The sequence below is a fragment of the Pseudorca crassidens genome, chromosome 4 (genome assembly GCF_039906515.1).
Source record: "Pseudorca crassidens isolate mPseCra1 chromosome 4, mPseCra1.hap1, whole genome shotgun sequence".
Taxonomy (NCBI): Eukaryota; Metazoa; Chordata; class Mammalia; order Artiodactyla; family Delphinidae; genus Pseudorca; species Pseudorca crassidens.
Genome location: NC_090299.1, coordinates 127,688,674 through 127,707,498, shown reverse-complemented (window position 1 = coordinate 127,707,498; position 18,825 = coordinate 127,688,674). Strand labels below are relative to the sequence as shown.

At 41.3% G+C, this 18,825-nt stretch overlaps 1 protein-coding gene and 1 long non-coding RNA gene across 3 annotated transcripts in view; one reads left to right on the top strand and one right to left on the bottom strand.

Annotated features, from left to right (window-relative positions):
• Positions 1-18,825, bottom strand: part of NR3C2 (nuclear receptor subfamily 3 group C member 2) — a 367,456-nt gene that overhangs the window by 116,250 nt on the left and 232,381 nt on the right. The window lies entirely within an intron of this gene.
• On the top strand, positions 14,127-16,189 carry LOC137223251 (uncharacterized). The gene is made up of 3 exons (XR_010942765.1): positions 14,127-14,206; positions 14,708-14,888; positions 15,456-16,189. It is a non-coding gene; the product is annotated as an uncharacterized lncRNA (long non-coding RNA).

Below are 18,825 nucleotides of genomic sequence, written 5' to 3'. Positions count from 1 at the left end.
GCTGACAAGCCACTTGATGTGATTTAAGTTTCACAGGATGGCTCTGGCCGCTGTATAGAAAACCGACTGCAGTGGACCGAGGACAGAAGCAGGGGGACTGGGGTAGCAGGCTGTCCCTATAATCCAGGGGAAGATGATGGTGGGTTGGTGATGAAAAGTGGTCAGGTTCTAGAGGCATTCTGAAGGTAGAGCTGCTAGAATTTGCTGACAGATCTGAGAAAAAGGGGAGCTAAAGAGGCATGAAGATTCTTGGGTGGAACAATTAGAAAAATGGAACTGCCGTAAATTAAAATGAGGAAGACAGTAGGAGCTCGTGGCTTACGGGGAATTACCCTGGCTCAGTATCGGACATGCTAACTTTGAGACACTTGAGGTGCATCTAAATGGAAGTGCCTGCGGGTTGGTTAGACACACAGGTCTGGAGTTCGGGAGAGGTCTGTGCTGGAGATGTAATCAGCTTGTGGTCATCATTTTAAGCCGTGAGACTGGATGAGATCACATGGAAACTGGAAAGGGAAGAGGTCTGAGGACTGAGTCATGGGGTCATTGAAAACATGCAGAAAAGCAGAGGGTGTCTCACTGATGACTGTAAAACAGGGAACAGGCTCTAAAGTCCTCCCTTCAGGCTAGTACCATCACACTCCCTTCGTCGAGAATTACTAAGTAAATTACAGCAAATACTCAATAAAAATAATGTGTACTGCCCAATGGTATTAAAATAATTTAATCTATAGCTCATTCTCGGTAACATTATGGTAAATATTAGTAATGATGATCACAATAAAACAACAGTAATAGAATAGGGAAATCTATCAAAGTGAAGAAATGAAACTCCACCATTATAATAATCTAATGACTTCTTAAAAAATGGAAGGCTCTTAGCGAATATAAGTAGGTGTAGGTAATTACACAAAGGCAATCGATACCCACGGTAAAGACTATAACCGATTAATATAACATTTCATGTTGCTGCACAATATCTTAAGAAGTTACCACTTTAAAAATAAAACTTCAAGGCCCTATTATAGCACTATTTTATGTAAGCCTTACAACAACCCTATGACACAGGTGAGGCGATTATTATTCCTATTCTTCACAAGAAGAAACTCACGTTAGAACTGGTAAAGTAACTTCCCCAAAGGGTGGAATTGGAAGCAGAATTCAGTAAGTCTGACAATGTTGCTGGGTCTTAAGGCCAGAGGCTTGTGTAAACATCAATTTGCAATATAATTTACTGGTGGTCCAACAGGATGCTGAAACTGCTCTTTGGAAACAACAAGCAAAGGCACATTCTTTGAATGAGGCATACTCTATCACCCAGTATTTGCATTGGCAACCAGCATTATGTGTCTTCCTTCTATCATGGTGTGAAATTAAATACAAAACCAAAGATTTCATCTATAATTCACACTGAATTGAATAAAATTTAATGTCTAAAGAAACAACTAAATGTAACTTTAATTGGTTTCAATTCAACAATTACTTATTGGGAACCTACTATGTGTGCAAGGCCACAAAACATTTGCATCAGGGGTTGGGGTAGTCTATGGTTCTTTCCATTTCTGGTAATCTACAATAAAATGTGACAGCCTCTTAGTTGTAGGCATACAAGAATGCATAAGAAATGGTCACTGTCTAATGCACACACTAGAAAACTTTCTTTTCTGGGTGTTCAAAAACAGACTTCTAAAAGCTGGGATTGTTTCATGAGGATTTCTCTTTAGTAAGCACCTTTAAAACATTCAAGTTACTATAACAGCTGCAAAAAATTTCCTTCTAGGTACAATATATGAAATAGTATACCTGGTTTCTATCAGTCAGCGTGGTTGCAGCCACTGATTCATCTTCCACAAGCAGGATGGAGAGCTTAAGGGACAGCTGTGGGCATGTGTTACTAGTTTTCAGACAATTATCTGTCACTTATATTTTTAATTTTGTAAACATGAAAGACTTGAACTGCACCTACACAAACAGGTAATGTGTGCCCCATCCCTTAATCTATATTGAAAAACAAACCACCACCAAAAAACCGCAATGAAAACAAGAGAATGCATTTAGAAGATTTTAAAAACTTTTGATCATGTCCTTTTTAATTTTTTTTATTTTTAATTTTTTTGCGGTACGCGGGCCTCTCACTGTTGTGGCCTCTCCCATTGCAGAGCACAGGCTCCGGACGCGCAGGCTCAGCGGCCATGGCTCACGGGCCCAGCCGCTCCGTGGCATGTGGGATCTTCCCGGACCGGGGCACGAACCCGCGTCCCCTGCATCGGCAGGCGGACTCTCAACCACTGCGCCACCAGGGAAGCCCCATGTCTTTTTTTAAATACTGTGCTCTCCTAGTGTAAAAACAGCTAATTCAGAATAAGTCATACCCCAGGCTTTTGAGGGTAAGTAATTTTCTACTATAACATTAGTACTATATTAATAGGGCAGACAACCAGAATGCTGGGGACCAGACAGTGGAGGCTCTGAATAACAAGCTGGTGATGAGACTCCTGCTTACAGGATGTGAAGTCCAGAGCTGTATTTTAGAAACATTAATCTGAAGGTCATGTCCTAGATAGGTAGAATGGAAGTAGGGAACACTACTAACAATCTACTTGGAAGTTCTCAGAGACGGCCTCTTTGCAAGTTAATAGTTATATATTAATCAGAACATATAGTCACCGGAATAATCCTGTGGATTTAAAAAAAAAAATGTCGGTGGTAAAGGAAACAAAGATTTATTTCTCATTCCACTTATATGTCCATTTGGGGAAGAATACCAGTTCTAGTAGTGGCAGAATAGCTTGAATCAGATAAGCCTCCTACAAAAAACAATTATAAACTGTCCACAAAAGGGGGGGGAAAATATTTGAAGGCATTGGGGAGAAACCAAAAGAAAGGAGAGGCTGGAGGAATACTGACTCTTGAAAAAAGAGAACCACCCTAGACATGATTCATGTTTGAACGGCTTTTTTTCCTAAGGGCCTTAGACTCTTACACCCTTCAGTGGAGGCTGGATGGAAACGCTGCAACATCTTCAGTCCTACTGGCCTGAGAAGACAGAGAACAGACTGTGGGACTTTGAGAACAGCTAAAAATTGAAGAAGGATAGATATTCTGGAAAGGAGGGGTGGACATATTAACTCCCCTCAAATTTTTGGCTGACCTGTGAACTGAGCATAAGACTGCAAAGAGTGAGAATTCAGGGGTGAAACAATTTAAGGCTTGAAAGAGGCTGAGCAGGTATTTCAGCTATTACTAATCACAGGGTGACAGAGTTTGAATCCCACTAAATCAGAAGGACACAATCAATACCTCAGGCTTTCCACTGAAATTGTAGAAGGTCCCTGCCTTTGGAGCAAATACTGTATCCTAGGATTAAGGCATTCACCTTAGGGTTAAAGGCACAGCCAAAACAGACTTACCCTAAAAAAGCATACAGCAAAGGCCCCATAAGTTCAAAGTGATTTGTCAGTAATTTAATTGATTACAGAACAAAACTCAATATTCTTCAGAAAAATATAACAGAATCTGGAGTCTCCAGGATGTCTAGAATACAATAATAATTACTAGAAAAATGCAAACCAGAGTCAATAGAAAAAGTCACTAGCAACAGACTCACAAATGACCCAGAGGTTGAAATTACCAGATAAAGATTTTTAAATAGACTATACTTGTTAGACTATACAAGAAAATATGAATAAAAGGGTTAAAGAAATAGAGACTCTCAGAAGAGATTTGGAAACGATAAAAAACAAACACAAATGGAAATTAAAGAACTACAAAATAATATCTAAGATATTTTTGGTTGAAATTAACAATATATTGGACACTAACAAAAAAAATCAGTGAAATTAAAGAAACAGAGATATAAAAACTAAAGCACAAAGAGAAAACATTAAAAGATAAAAGGAGGGCTTCCCTGGTGGCACAGTGATTGAGAATCTGCCTGCCAATGCAGGGGACATGGGTTCAAGCCCTGGTTTGGGAAGATCCCACATGCCGTGGAGCAGCTAGGCCTGTAAGCCACAATTACTGAGCCTGTGTGTCTGGAGCCTGTGCTCCGCAATAAGAGAGGCTGCGATAGTGAGAGGCCCGTGCACCGCGATGAAGAGTGGCCCCGCTTGCCCCAACTAGAGAAAGCCCTCGCACAAAAAAGAAGACCCAACACAGCCATAAATAAATAAATAAATAAATAAATAAATAAAATTTAAAAACAAAAAAAAAAGATAAAAGGAAAAGGCATCAGGGGCCTATAGGACAACATTAAGTAATTTAATGTATGTGTAGCTGGAGTTCTAGAAGGAGAGAGATAATAGGTCAGAAAAATATATATAAAAATTTCCAAATTTGACTAAAACAACATCCTACAAATTTAGAAAGCTTAGCAAATGCCCCAAGAGATAAAGAAAATCACTATGGCACAACACGGTTAAATTGCCGGAAGAAAATATAAAGATTCTTAAAAGCATCCAGAACAACAATGACAAAATTACATCGTATTAAGGGGAACAAGGATAAGAGTAATAAGTGAGGCCAGAAGACAAAATATAATACCTTTAAACTCAGAATAACCAATGGAAACATTTCTCAAAATGAAGGTAAAATAAAGACATTTTTGGATAAACTAAAGGTAAAAGAATTTGTTGCTAGTAGAATCACATAAGGCAAAAAAAGGAAGTCCTTTATGCTGAAGGGAAATGATACCAGAGAGAAATATGGATGTACATCAAAGAAAAGAATTAGAAATGATGAATAGAGAGTAAAATTTTAAAGAAATTTTCTTTCTTTTCTTAAATTCTTCAAAAGTCAAATTACTATTTAAAGCAAAATAAAAAATGTATTATGGTATTTATAAAAAAATAAAATGTGTATAAGTAAAATACCTAAAAACATAGCACAAAGGATAGGAAGAGATATAAATGGAATTTTACTGCTATAAATTTCTTACATTACACTTGAAATGGTATAAATTATTCAGGGTAGACTATGGTAAGTTAAGAGTACATTCTGTAATCCCTCAAGCAATGGTTCTCAAAGTATGGTCCCTTGCCAAGCAGCATCAGCATCACCTAAGAATTTAACAGAAATTTAAATCCACAGGCCTAATTCCAGACCTACTAACTCAGAAACTTTGGAGCAGGGCCTAGAAATCTGTGTTTTATATAACCCTTCAGGTGATTCTGTTGCACAATAATGTTTGAGAAATACTACCATGAAGCAACCACTAGAATAATAACACTAAGTGTAGCTCAAGGGACAATAAAGATATAAAATGGCATACTAAAAAAATATTCAACCCAGAAAGGACAGAAAGGGAAAAATGGGGGAACAAATAAAAGAGGAAACAAAAAGAAAACGAACGTCAAGATAAGAGATATAAATTCAAGTACAGCAATATTTACACTAAATATAAATGGTGTAAACACTCCAGTTAAAAGTCAAAGATGGCAGACTGGATTTCAAAAAGGCAAGACCCAAGTGTGTGTTATGATGCATTTTAAATATAAAGGCACAGACAGGGTGGAGGCTAAAAGATGGAAAAATATATGCAATAAAAAAATGCAAGCATAAGCAAGATGATGTGGCTACATTAAAGTCAGATAAAGTAGACTTCAAGAGAAAATCTGTCACAAAATATAAAGACTATCACTTCATAATTATTAAATTAGGATATAACAGCCCTAAATATCAATGCACCTAATAGTAGAGCTTCAAAATTCATCAACTAAAAATTAGTCAGAACTAAGGGGAAAAAATGCAAATCCAAAATCATAGTTGGAGATTTAAAAACCCCTCTCTCAGCAACTGATAGAACAATCACTATCTAGAAAATTAGTGAGGATACAGAAGATTTGAACAATATTAGCAGAAACCTTGACCTAATTAACAGTTAGGTCACACAACTGCACAATACACATGTTCTTTTCAGGTGCACATGAAATATTCACTGAGACAGACTGTATCCTGAGCTTTAATACAAATCTAAAATTCTAAATAAAAGGACTGAAATAATGTACAATATATTTTCTGACCACAAAGGAACTAAATGAGAAATTAATAACAATGATATCTAAAAAAGCCCCATATTTGAAAATTAAGCAACATACTTCAAAAATTCTATGGGTCAATGAAGAAATCAACAAGGGAAATTACTGAAGGTTTCAAACTGAATGATAATGAAAATTCAACATATCAAACTTTGTTGCATACATCTAAAGCAGTACTTTTAGAATTTTTAGCTTTATATACTTCAATAAGAAAAGAAGAAGGGTTTAAAATTGATGATCAAAGATTCTACCTTAAGAAGCTAGAAAAAATAAAAACTAAGCCCAAAGCAAATGGAAGGAGTGAAATAATAGTGAATGAAATGAAATGAAAAAGAAAAAGGCAACAGAGAAAAATCAACAAAGGTAAAAGTTGGGTTTTGGTACATATTAATGAGGCAGCGGCAGAGAGTCTGCGAATTCCGTTCCACGTGTTCTCACCCTGGGCCCCAGGCTGATGGGGCAGCCACCATAGTGAGTATTGTGAGTCTCACGGCAGAGCAGCTATAGAATCTGACTTAGGAAATCTACTGCTCCAGCCCAGAGTGGGCAACTCATTCTTCATTGTTCAGATGTAGTCCAGTGACCCGCACCTAACTGCAAGGGAGGATGGAACTGTCATCTCACCTTGTGCCCAGAAGACAAAGAGCTGGAAATATATGGGGAACGTCACTGAAGACTACCTCCATGAAGGGGAAATGAGAACACAAAATTCATCCTCCATATTACTTCCTCTCAGAAGTATTAAAATATTTACGTTATTGCTTTTTTAGGGACAAATTAATTTTAATGGATGAAGTTGAGGCCTCTTTCCATAAATAGCTAGATTTTTCAAAACATTATTGAGAAGCTACCAGTACCTAATACAATTTTTTTAAGAAAAAAAAAAAAAATCTATGGGCTATTTTAATAAAGAATGTAATGCAGTGACCACTCCACCCCTAAGTCCCCAAACCCACAACCCACTTTCTCAATGTCAGTACGCTAATATGCATACATACTCAAGAATCTGTACAAAAAATTAGAAACTAAATAATTTAAAACCTTATTGGGTAAATGCAAATATCCCACAATTTTCAAATTGATTGTATTTCCTCATCAAAATATAGAGTAAGTTCTGTCTAGTTAGCTGGTAGCAAGCCCTGTGATAGATACTCCAAAGAAAAAAATGCACAATTCCACAACATGGAGAGAAATAAAAGCTTAAAATAAATGGGATATGACAAAGATTCCAAAATATTCCTTTGAAATAAAACTTTTGTACAAAACGGCTGAGCCTCCATCTGTAGGCACTAAGGCACTCCACTGGAAACACTGTGGAGAATTAGTCTACAAGCTAATTGAGCAAGTAGAGATATGGTACAAACAGCATCCTGCTTGACACAGAGCTGCTACTACATGTATGAAACTCAGGACTTACATGTTCATACAGAATGTTGTATATAGACACAAACCTGCAGTCATGAATGTTCACACAAGACCTACTGGCTCCTAAGTAACTGGTTCACTAAAGACCCATACACACAAATCATTTCTGCCCCATCTCCAGCACCATACCTTTTAGATCCCCGCCTCTACCCACACACCAATTAAGAAAAAGAGCTCTGAGGATTTGCAAAGCAGCAGCAGAAAGGCAGAAACAGCTTAAACCAAGGTCAGAATCCCAGGCAGGATGTTTGTACCTTCTTGGTGTCCTAAAGTACTAAATACTTCCCCTGTAAGGTCCGAATCACCCTTCACGTAAGTTGGTTAGGTTGCCTTAAATCAAAACTATTACAGAGTCATTCAGATGTAAAAGCATCTTGTTTAAGAATGAAAATCTGTCCAGCAGGGCTCAGGGAACTCTAGTCACTCATCCATCTGTGTATACTAGCTCAATGCATCTCCTGCCTGAGGTAGTGGTCGCTTTTTGGAGAAAAGGAAGTCTTTCTAGAAAATAGAAAGCTGTCAAGGTTACAGTAAACTTGGATGAGGCACCAGGATGATTAGTTAGTACATGTATAAAATTGATGTACAGGGAAACCACAAGTACTCTGATCAAAAGGGAAATGCCTATAGACTTAAAAAAACCAAAGCCCAAAACAACCAAAGTTGAGTTCAAAAATAAAAAAACAAATCAGGGCTTCCCTGGTGGCGCAGTGGTTGAGAGTCCGCCTGCCGATGCAGGGGACACGGGTTCGTGCCCCGGTCCGGGAGGATCCCACATGCCGTGGAGCGGCTGGGCCAGTGAGCCATGGCCGCTGAGCCTGCGCGTCCGGAGTCTGTGCTCCGCAATGGGAGAGGCCACAACAGTGAGAGGCCCGCGTACCACAAACAAAAAACAAATCAAAAGTATCATTTTTTTCCAACTATGATATTGCTTTTAACTGTCAAATAATTCAGTGTTTAAAGTTAGTTTCATTCTTTAAAAAGTTACTGAACCCAATACAAATTATCTTTTAAAACTGTCAATTACTTTGAATTACTTGGGCTGGTCCCAAATGAGAAAATACAGATTGGGTGACATATGGATCTTGCCTCAAAGCATCTATAATGCTAGAATGGAAAAGGTGGAAACATGGAAGGCGGTAGGGAGAAGACAGTAGGAAGGGCACGATTTTGAAACCAGATACACCTGGGCTCCAATCCTACCTCAGTCAACAGGGAACTATGAGATTCTCAGCCAAGTTGTTTAATGGTTCTGAGCCTCAGCTTTCTGATCTATGATATGGACACAGTAATGCCTACTTTAAATGTAGGTTGCTATTATATATAAACAAGAAGCACAAAGCCTGGCCTGAGGTACTCAAAAAAAAAAAAAAAGGTGATAGTTATCATCCATCATTCATTTGGTTAGGTCTTAAAAAAAAAAATATGAGAAAATCCAAAGAACAAACACAGTCAACTCTTAAATATAAGTGAGTAAAGATTTTCCTGTGGGAGCAACTATGACCACTGAATTAAGGAGGTTTCTAGATGAAAAGGGTCCACTTGAGACACGACAAATACTACTCAGCTCTGATCTCATCTTCAAGCCTTAACTTTTTCTAAAGGCTGGCAAGGATGTGAGAATGGTGAACTATATCCTTTTAAGGTAAACACAGGACAAAAAGCCAGGACTCTCCGATCTGTTTGCAACTCAGCTAAGAATTCTACAGCAGTGTCCAAGACTGTAAGAGTGGTGTAAGATGCTGGCAAGTTATAACTCCCCTGCATTATTGTTCCTCATCTCCCCTGTCTGTTTTTGGTTACACCTTAACATCCAAACTCTTAAAAGTCGGCAGGTACACACGTTCAGTGGCAGAAGGAAAGGTGAACCCGGGAGACTGAATTCCATTCTGCCAGATGCGGGTAGCAGATACTTAGGGGCAAGCAGATTGAGGACCAAAGACCCTTGCAAAGAAGGAAAATAGGTCCTGGGATTAATTGATTTTATTGAAGTAGACTTGATTTACAATGTTGTGTTAGTTTCAGGTGTACAGCAAAGCGATTCATTTATACATACATATATATATATATATTTTTTTTTTCAGATTCTTTTCCTTTATAGGTTATTACAATATTGGGTATAGTTCCCTGTGCTATACAGTAGGTCCTTATTGGTTATCTATTTTATATATAGTAGTGTGTATATGTTAATCCCAAACTCCTAATTTATTCCTCCCCCCCACCCCTTTCCCCTTTGGTAACCATAAGTTTGTTTTATGTCTGTGATTTAAAATGAGTTCCCAGACCATGATTTAATTCCATTCAGCAAAGATGTCTAAAGCAAGATATAAAGAGGCAGAACGTGGTCCATTCCTTCTAAGACCGTAACATTCTAAAGGCTGGGGAAATTTAAATGATTAAGAGAAATCACATGGGACTCTTGTGAGTTTAAAGGCGGAAGTGATTATATCTGAATGGGGAGATGCACAAGGCTTGATGGAGGAAGAAAGCATCTGACGTAAGCCTTGAAGAGTGTTGTGGATTTGAAACATGGAGAGGACAGGCATACAGGCACCCCAAGTCAAGGATGGGCACAGGGAAAGGCAGAGACACAGTTCCATGTGCAGTGAGCAACCGGTCTGGTGGGTGGAAGCCCGGGAAGGCAGGGGTGCAGAGAAGGAGCAAGCAGCTTCTACGCACTCTGGTGACCAGAGGATGTGCAGGGGCTGTCAGTGCCACGGGGGCTCCTAAGCCCTCTCTTCCCTTCTGGTTTCAGACCCACACAGGCATGTACCTGCGGAATGCCCCACCTGAACGCCTGACACTTCAAACCAAGCTTAACGTCCCCACCACACACGCAGCCTCCTCTATTCCTTGTCCTTAAAGCTACAACCAGGAGTCACACCTAGAAGCCCCTGATCTTCCCTGATTTACACCCCAACCCCAGACATCCTCTATAATCAATTGATCACAAGATCCTGATGACCCTTCCCCCAAGTTTCTCTTGAATCCTCTCCATGGGCACCAGTACCTTCTCCCCTTATTTCAGGGTCTCTTGGTTAAACTTCTAAATTAGGAAGTTTGAACTCTTGCTTACTATTCGTATGACCTCAGACAAGTGACTCAACCTTTCTGTCCATCAGTTTTCTCCTTTGTTAGATGGGAATTACCCAGATGCCTATCATGAGTGCCTATCATGAATTACCTCATGAGTTCCCCTGAAGATTGATACACCACACACGGCACTGGAACAGTCGCTGGCTTCCAGTAAGGATCCAATGAATGGTAGCTGTTATCACTGTAGTATTGCTACTGTCACATGTTACTGCTGTTATCACACATTACTGCATATTATCTTCGTTACCTCAATGGACTTGTAATGAGTCTACCTGTCTCTACTATTTCCCCATTTCTAAATCAAAGGAGTCTTAAACTTCAAAAGCTTTCTTAAAAAATTAACTCTCGGGCTTCCCTGGTGGCGCAGTGGTTGAGAGTCCGCCTGCTGATGCAGGGGACACGGGTTCGTGCCCTGGTCCGGGAGGATCCCACATGCCACGGAGCGGCTGGTCCCGTGAGCCATGGCCGCTAGGCCTGCATGTCTGGAGCCTGTGCTCCGTAGCGGGAGAGGCCACAACAGTGAGAGGCCCACGTACCACAAAAAATAAAAAATTAAATTAAAAAAAAATAACTCTCACACAGACCTCAACTTGTTAAAACAGGGAAAGAAGAGCTACTCTGGTTGAAACGAATGTAAGGGAGCTTCCCGGGGCTGGCCTCCACTTTGTACCCGTCAATGGTCCACAAGGTACCCACTGGACCCCTAGGGCTCCTCTGAGCCCCCATCTCCCATACAGCCTGCGCAGTGATCCTTCTGAATCACAAATCTGATGAGCGCATCCTTTGATGAAAGGCCTTCTAGGGCCCTTCACTACTTAAACTCTCAAGTTCAAACTCTTACCCACCTTATTCAAAGTGACACTGGGCCTCCGGAGCACAAGGAGGGGAGATGGGAAGGTGGGCAGAGCTCAACGATGCTCTTAGCAAAACTTACTGCCATTTCGGGAAAAGTAAGCAAAGCTTGGAGCAGAGGCATTTGATACAGTAGCACTGGATCGTTACTTTCATTGGTGTTTTTACTCTTGGTGTTTTATTATTATTATTGGGATGAAAGACAATATATTTTGAGGTATATCTTAACAAAATGGAAAAACTCAGAAGATTGGTCGCTCTGTATATCTGTATCCCTGTTCACACGTACAGACACGTAGGTTGGTCCTGAATCACGAACACCGTCTTTAGAGACATCCTAAGGCTGCAGACGGGTCGTGCAGCCCGGAGGCAGGCCCCTGCCTGGCTGACGCAGGTGGGTGTTCAGCCGTACTTTGGGGCAGCACCTGTGGCACGTGTTCCCCATCAGCTCTTTTTCTGACCTCAGAAAGGAGTGTCCTATTCCTGCTCTTCTCTGACTCCACTGATCTCATATCCAGCGCTATCTGTGGATATGCACACTCTTTCAAGTCCCCAGCAATGTTCTGTGCCTCCAGCTACATCATCTGGAAATACTCTATCTCCTTTTCTTCCACGTGGGAGCTAAGATAAGGATGACTCACAATCCAGGTCGCCCCCTTTTATCAGGTAAAATACTAAAGTTCTCAGGTCAGATTAGATATGGAAAGGACCAGGTTCTAGAAGCCCCCAAACCATCATGAACACCTACAAATACCTTTTAGAATCTACACGAAAGAGGCGTGGAGAAAGAGGTGGTTGAACTCGATCCTATGAGCAGGCGCTTCACCAGGCAGGAAATTTAAGTGATTTTAGACTGAACAGAATGCCCCAAATTCCATGTGTGGAAAAAAATGACTTCTCATCACACCGAATATTGACATTTGGCCCTACCCAGCATCCCAGATCCCTTCCCATGCCCTCAGAGAAGCTGTGCCCGGGGCCTCAGATCGGGTATCCCGGAGGGGACCACTTCTGTCCCCACCCCCAGCCTGATGTCTCCTTCCAGGCGGAGGCAGCTGCACGGATGCCACACATCAGGCCCCTCTCCATCTCCTTTACTCACTCTGCCTTCACTAGTAAGTCTGAGAAGATCTGACTTGCTTGCCTCAGCACCATTCTCCTCCTCATGCGGGAGGGCTCCCTCAGGGAGCAGGTGCAGCGTCCAGGGGTGGGGGCCTGCCCTGACCCAGCACTGCCTGTTCTCGTATCTAATTTTTTTTTTTTTTTGGCAGGTTAGAAAGTAATTTTGCTACATTTATTTATGCTCGTTCAGTCCCCCAAACATTTCCCACAATGTTATTGGATAAAAACTGCAGGAATATCACACAAATTATAAACTCAAGATGTGCAAATGTTTTTGTTTTTTTTTTAATTTATTTTTGGCTGCGTTGGGTCTTCGCCGCTGCACGTAGGTCCCCTCCAGTTGTGGCGAGCGGGGGCCACTCTCCGCCGCAGTGCGCGGGCCTCTCACCACGGTGCCCTCCTCCCCCCTGCTGCGGAGCACAGGCTCTATGCACGCAGGCTTCAGTAGTTGTGGCACACAGGCTCAGTAGTTGTGGCTCGCGGGCTCCAGAGCACAGGCTCAGTAGTTGTGGCGCATGGGCCTAGTTGCTCCACGGCACGTGGGATCCTCCCAGACCAGGGCTCAAATCCGTGTCCCCTGCACTGGCAGGCGGACTCCCACCCACTGCACCACCAGGGAAGCCAGGGAGTAGGCCCCTCCCCCTGCCTTTTTTGCTCTTACCATTAAACCATATCCTTCAACCTATTTAACAACAAGAACAAAAAAGTTGATATTTTATCTTCCACCCACCACTTTGTTTTATTTCTCCGTTTCCTCAGAATCCAGGTGGGGAAAGAACCCCAGAGACCGGTCCTGAGACCCGGACCTCAACAACAGGGACAGATACCCAGTGGGCTTCCTTCAGGATCCCTGACTCCCCAGAACTGCAGCTTCTTAAAAGGCAGGGAACCCAGAGGATGTGGTCGCTGTGGAAATCCAACTTAGGGTGCAAGTCTCTTGATGACGGTTAAGGCAGATTTTAAACCCTCCTCCGTTGTTGTTTTTGTTTCCCTTTTAAAAAACCATCCGTCAATGACATTTCACCAAAGAATCTTATTTTCCTTTAAAACCTTATTTTCATGCTTACTGTGCTACGTGAAATGTAATTTTCTTTTTCACACCTTGAAGCTACCAGAGAATTTAACTCAAAGGGACAGAAACATGAAATAGTTGAATATTCATCACTCTCTGAATGATATGTTGCTCAATAATTTGTTATACGCCCAAAGCCTTTAGCCAAACCCGATGGTTTTGTTGTTGCCGTTCCTTAAAACATGGGAACTCGGCATGTCAGCAGCAAACTAAACTTTTTAAGAGTCTTTTTCACTTAACGATCCCTGATGGATGCTCTAGAATGACCAGATCTTACATACAATGTGGTTTCCTTTTTCCAAAAATCTCATTCAGTTTCAGCCTCAGAAAGGCAATTTCATCAAAGTCCTTTTAAAATTAACTTCTTGCTTAAATCTCTTTTTCATGTTTAGAGGTCCATGTGTTGTCCTGCTGGAGGATTTTTTTTTTTTTTAAAGCAGTTGACAACTGCCCAGCAACAGCAGCCTGGGTTTGCAGTCACTATTTTGGGCTACATCACATGGCACTTACATAACCTTGTTTAACTGCTCTTGAACTGGTTTGAGCAACCTGGGAAACAGATTAGGGCGGTCCCAGCAAATTCCCGCACTGCGGATTCTGAAGGGTGAGTTCCCATCCCCCCCTCTCTACATCTTATACTGCTGTCTGGTGAGTGAGAGGGTGTCCAAAAAGGACTGGTTACTCATTGCTCGAGCCAGCTAAAACATTTGACAATTAACTGCCTCTGTTCAGTTAAAACCAGTCCCGTCTGCCCATAATAAACCAATGAACAAGGATCCCCCGCCGCTGAGCTTTATGAGTGAGCCTGGATTAACAGGCTTTAAAATGCCAGAGTTGGGGGCAGGGGGGCGGGGGGGAACTCACTTGAGAAGGAAGTGGTACCTCTGCCACCACCTTTAAACACAGATCTTTTGAAGTTATGATTTGGGGATTCTAAGATTTTAATTTAGAAGGCAGATTGGACTTATTTTTTCCCTGTGGTGTTTTAAGAGTTCTTCCCATGTGGGTAAGCACGAAATTCCTGGATAAACATTCTTCTCAGTGTGAAAGGTGTTAGTTTTTTAAAAATATATATAACTTCTAATTATCATGATTTAAATTTTAGGCCTGCTGCATATTTTAGTGAAAGATAATCAAAGAAAATACTATACGGCAAAAGCCAAGTGCTATAAGCTTTTAACCCAGAGAAACATGTATTATGACGTGTAATAAGAAAAGACAAGTTATCGCCATGGAACAAGGAACGTTTTTTCAGGAGGCATGACTTACATCCTACACATTCAATAGTAAGAATTTAACCTAGTTGTACTTGACTATGCAAAAACATCTGTTATCTCGATAAACTAATAAGTTATTCAGGGTAATGGGCAAGGAACTAACATTTGTTGAATTCCTATTATGTGACAGGTGCTTTCCCAATCATATAATTTAATCCTTAATTAAAAAATCCTATCCGGGGGTGGGGGGCTCTGAGATTGGTCATATTATCCCCATTTTGTCAATAAAGACACAGAGAGGTTAAATCATGTGACTAGCTTAGCTGGGATTTGTACTTGGAACTCTTTTATTACAGCACTTGCTCTTTCTATGGCTTCATACATATTAGAAGTATCCTTAAGATAGTTCTACCTAGAGGGTAATACGGAACAGAAACAGAATCTTTGCAGTGAAAAATATTTAGGTTGCCATATAATGGATAAGTCTCACATGGAAACATCACTCATCACTCTGGCAGGTGGAAGAGGAAACTGCATGAATATAGGCTTACCCAGAAATCCAAGACTCAACTGAAATATGCATAGGATGACAAACTTACATACTAACTAATCCACCTCTTTCTGCCTGATCCAAAGGTACCTCTAAACCCCAGACCTCGAAGCAGACATGTGCACAGCCCTGCAGAAGTGAAAACTCCTGTGTGCTGGCTTCTTCATGATCAGATTTCATTCATTCTTGCCCAACCGGTGAATCTCCCAAGATCTCAAAAGTAGAAATGAGACCTGGGCAGACAGAAGGGACTCTGGTTTAGCCACTCTGGCCTCAAACTATTTGTTAAGATTTGAAGGTCTCAACACGGCTCAGTGGGTCATAGGTGCCATCTCAGGGATAGCCCGGTTTCTAAACACCCTTAGAGCTTGAAACCCAAATGAAACCCAGATGAGCACCGTACTGGTGATAGAGCACAACGGTATCATAAACTTCTATCAGCAATCTAAATTTTTGCAAGGAAAGAAATTATGACATCATTTGATATCAGTTTGTTTTGGTCATACGCACATACACACACATCAAATTAGAGTAGGTTTGGGTATATAATGACATAGTGCATGCACATGGTACAGAATTCAAGAAGCGCTAGGGGTCATATGGTGAAAAGGTCCTCTGTCCCTCCCCTGTCCTCTAGGCACCCGTTCCCTTCCCCAGAGGCTATCACTGTTATCAATGACTCTGTATCCTTCCAGAGGTTTTCTAGGACATGTTTTTTTAACCACAGTAAATCTGTTCTGTTTGTTAAGTTAGGCATTATTAATTCAATGTCTGCTTGCTCTTTTATTAATTAATTCAATAAATAATTATTGGGTGGCTATTACATGCCTGTCATTGTCATCAGCACAGGGGTGGAGAGAGCAATGAGATCTCTGTCCACAGGGGACTCATACATGGTCCAATGTGGGAGAGGGGATCCTAAGCACATCAAACCCTGGGGCCAGAGGTCTACAGACACACAGAAAAGGAAGTGATGATCTTTGCTATACCGTGCTGCATAGCCTGGACTTGAATCTTCAGGTGATGGGGAAGCCTGTCCAGGTCTAGTTTGTGTTTGAGGAAGCTCACACTGACAGCTCAGTGGAAAATATCTTGGAGAAAGGGCAAAGGGACTGGTTAAGCCCAGGTTTCCGATGACTCTTTCAGAAGATGGTGGTTAGAAGATACAATTTTCAATTAATCATCCTCATCTCTGTTGTTCCCTAGCCCCAAATGTGTTTTTTCCACATCTCAATTGCTTCAACATCTACTCATTAGCCAAGAGAGAACAACTGAAGCCATCTTAAATGATTTCTTTCCGGACCTTCAGGCAAATATTCCACACCTTTCTGATTTTCTAACTCAAAGTTATTGACTTCTGCCTCCTGCGTCCTGTCATTGTCTCAAAGAAATAGATAATATGTATTCTTGAGATAAAAATGGCAGCCTTGGAGTTATTACTTAGCTTACCAAAGCAGAATAGATATTTTCTTTTTTAATATTCTAAACTGGCCAGTCCCCTTTTATCCAATTATTCCCAGTAGAAATGACTTACAACTTTAGTATGTGAACCAAAATTCTTGTGCTTATGAGGAAAAAATGGTGCAAGACATAAATCTGCATACACTAGAATTTTGTCTAAGTTTATTTTACCACTTGGAGGTAAAGATTAGAATCAGATGAGAGAGGGTAGAGGGGAGAGAAACTGTGGGAAATTGTTCTGTGAAATAAGACAAGCTGTTTGCCAAGAAATAAGAAAGGCAGGGCTGGACGACAGACCAGATCGTAAGTGTGGGGAGCAACCATGAAAATATGACAGACAGCATGAGATAGAATTGAAGAGGACCAACATTTGTTGAGAATCTATTATGGTCTAAGGTACTAGACTGGGAAAGTTATACTCTTCTCATACTTAATACTTAAAGGTTATTTACAATAACCTTTTAAATAGGTAATATTATCCTTCTGCCCTGGACAAGGAAATAAGTTAAGCAGCTGTCTATGGTGCTTCATGTGGCCAGTGGTGATACCAGGATTTGACTCACCTGGCAAGTCATGCAGAGCAATGATGAAATCTCAACATGCACAAAACTATCTCATTTTGCTTTCTGAGAAAGCTTTGTACTTACACGTTTTAACTTTGAACATTTCCTCACTGGAATAAATTGCTTAAAATGAAAGAATTTCCTATTTAGAGAACAGCTTATCCTTAATTACAGCCAAAATTCAGGACAAGTTCCTAATGTAGTTCCTAATGTAGTAATGGGGTTTGGCATTCGGACACGTGTGGGTTACATCGAGACTCTGTCACTAATCAGCTGTGTAACCCTGAGCAAGCCATTCAGGCTTGCATTTTCTCATCCATAAAGTGAGAGTGACAAAACTTATCTCCCAGGGGATTATCAAGAATAAATGCAGTAGCACATTTTAAAAGCCTAGCCCCGTGCCTGAACAAACCTTCCGGTCTTCCTCAAGGTCATTCCCTTAGTGATGGAGATCGGGAAGTAGAGCACTGCTCCTGGAGCAAAACTGCTGGGTCTCAGCCGGTTTCCTCACACCCTGACTGTGAGAGCCAGGGTTAGCCAGCCTCCTGAAGCTTTAGTCTCCCCGTCTGTAAAATGGGGCAGTAATGGTGCCTCTCCCCCAGGGCTGTATTTAGCTCTGTCCAGGACAACCCTGACTTTGAGCAGGAAGGATCTAGTCCCTCTACTCTAAATTGGATCTCTGAGTTAAGCCACTTTTCTACTAATTATGCTTGTATTTCATATTCGCTTTGTTACCTTGGCTTGTGCCTCATTCCCCTGTGTCCCACTGCCTGCATGGTACCCCCAATTCTTACACCCCACATTCCTACAACTTTGGCTCCCTCTGAAGTCCAGCCCAAGACTGGGGCTCTGACACTTGCCTTTCTCGACAGTCTACCTGTCTCTGTTTGCACCCAAACGCATGTCCTGCCCAGACCACAGGGGCTTCTGCGCTCTGCCTTCTGAACTCTTTTCTCATGACACCTGTGTCCAGGCTCCATCACTGTCCCACCTTGGTGAGCAGGCCTGGTTTCACAGCCCAGGACATTCCACTCTGCCCCATTATTACCTTAGTTAATTTCCGAAGACATAGGTACTTTCTCTAATTCCTGTCACCATTTCTCTTACACAGAAGAGATAAGACACATACTGAAATACATAATAACATTTAGTTCAACTGCAATTGTACTGTGTCATTTTTTGTCTCTCAGAAAACAAGGGCTTGTCATGAGGAACATACCGAAATGGCTTGACTCGGTCATTAAAAGAGTGTATATAGATTTACAAGCTGATGGCCTATCACTGCCGTCACTTGTAAATGAGAGATGCATTCATTTTAGTGGCCTATGTCACTGGAAACCGCCAGCTGACTTTTAGCTCAGAGACTCTAAACAGGCCTGGGATGGTTGTTCCAGCCCTCATCTGTCTGGGCCTTTCCCTGCTCCTCCAGGAC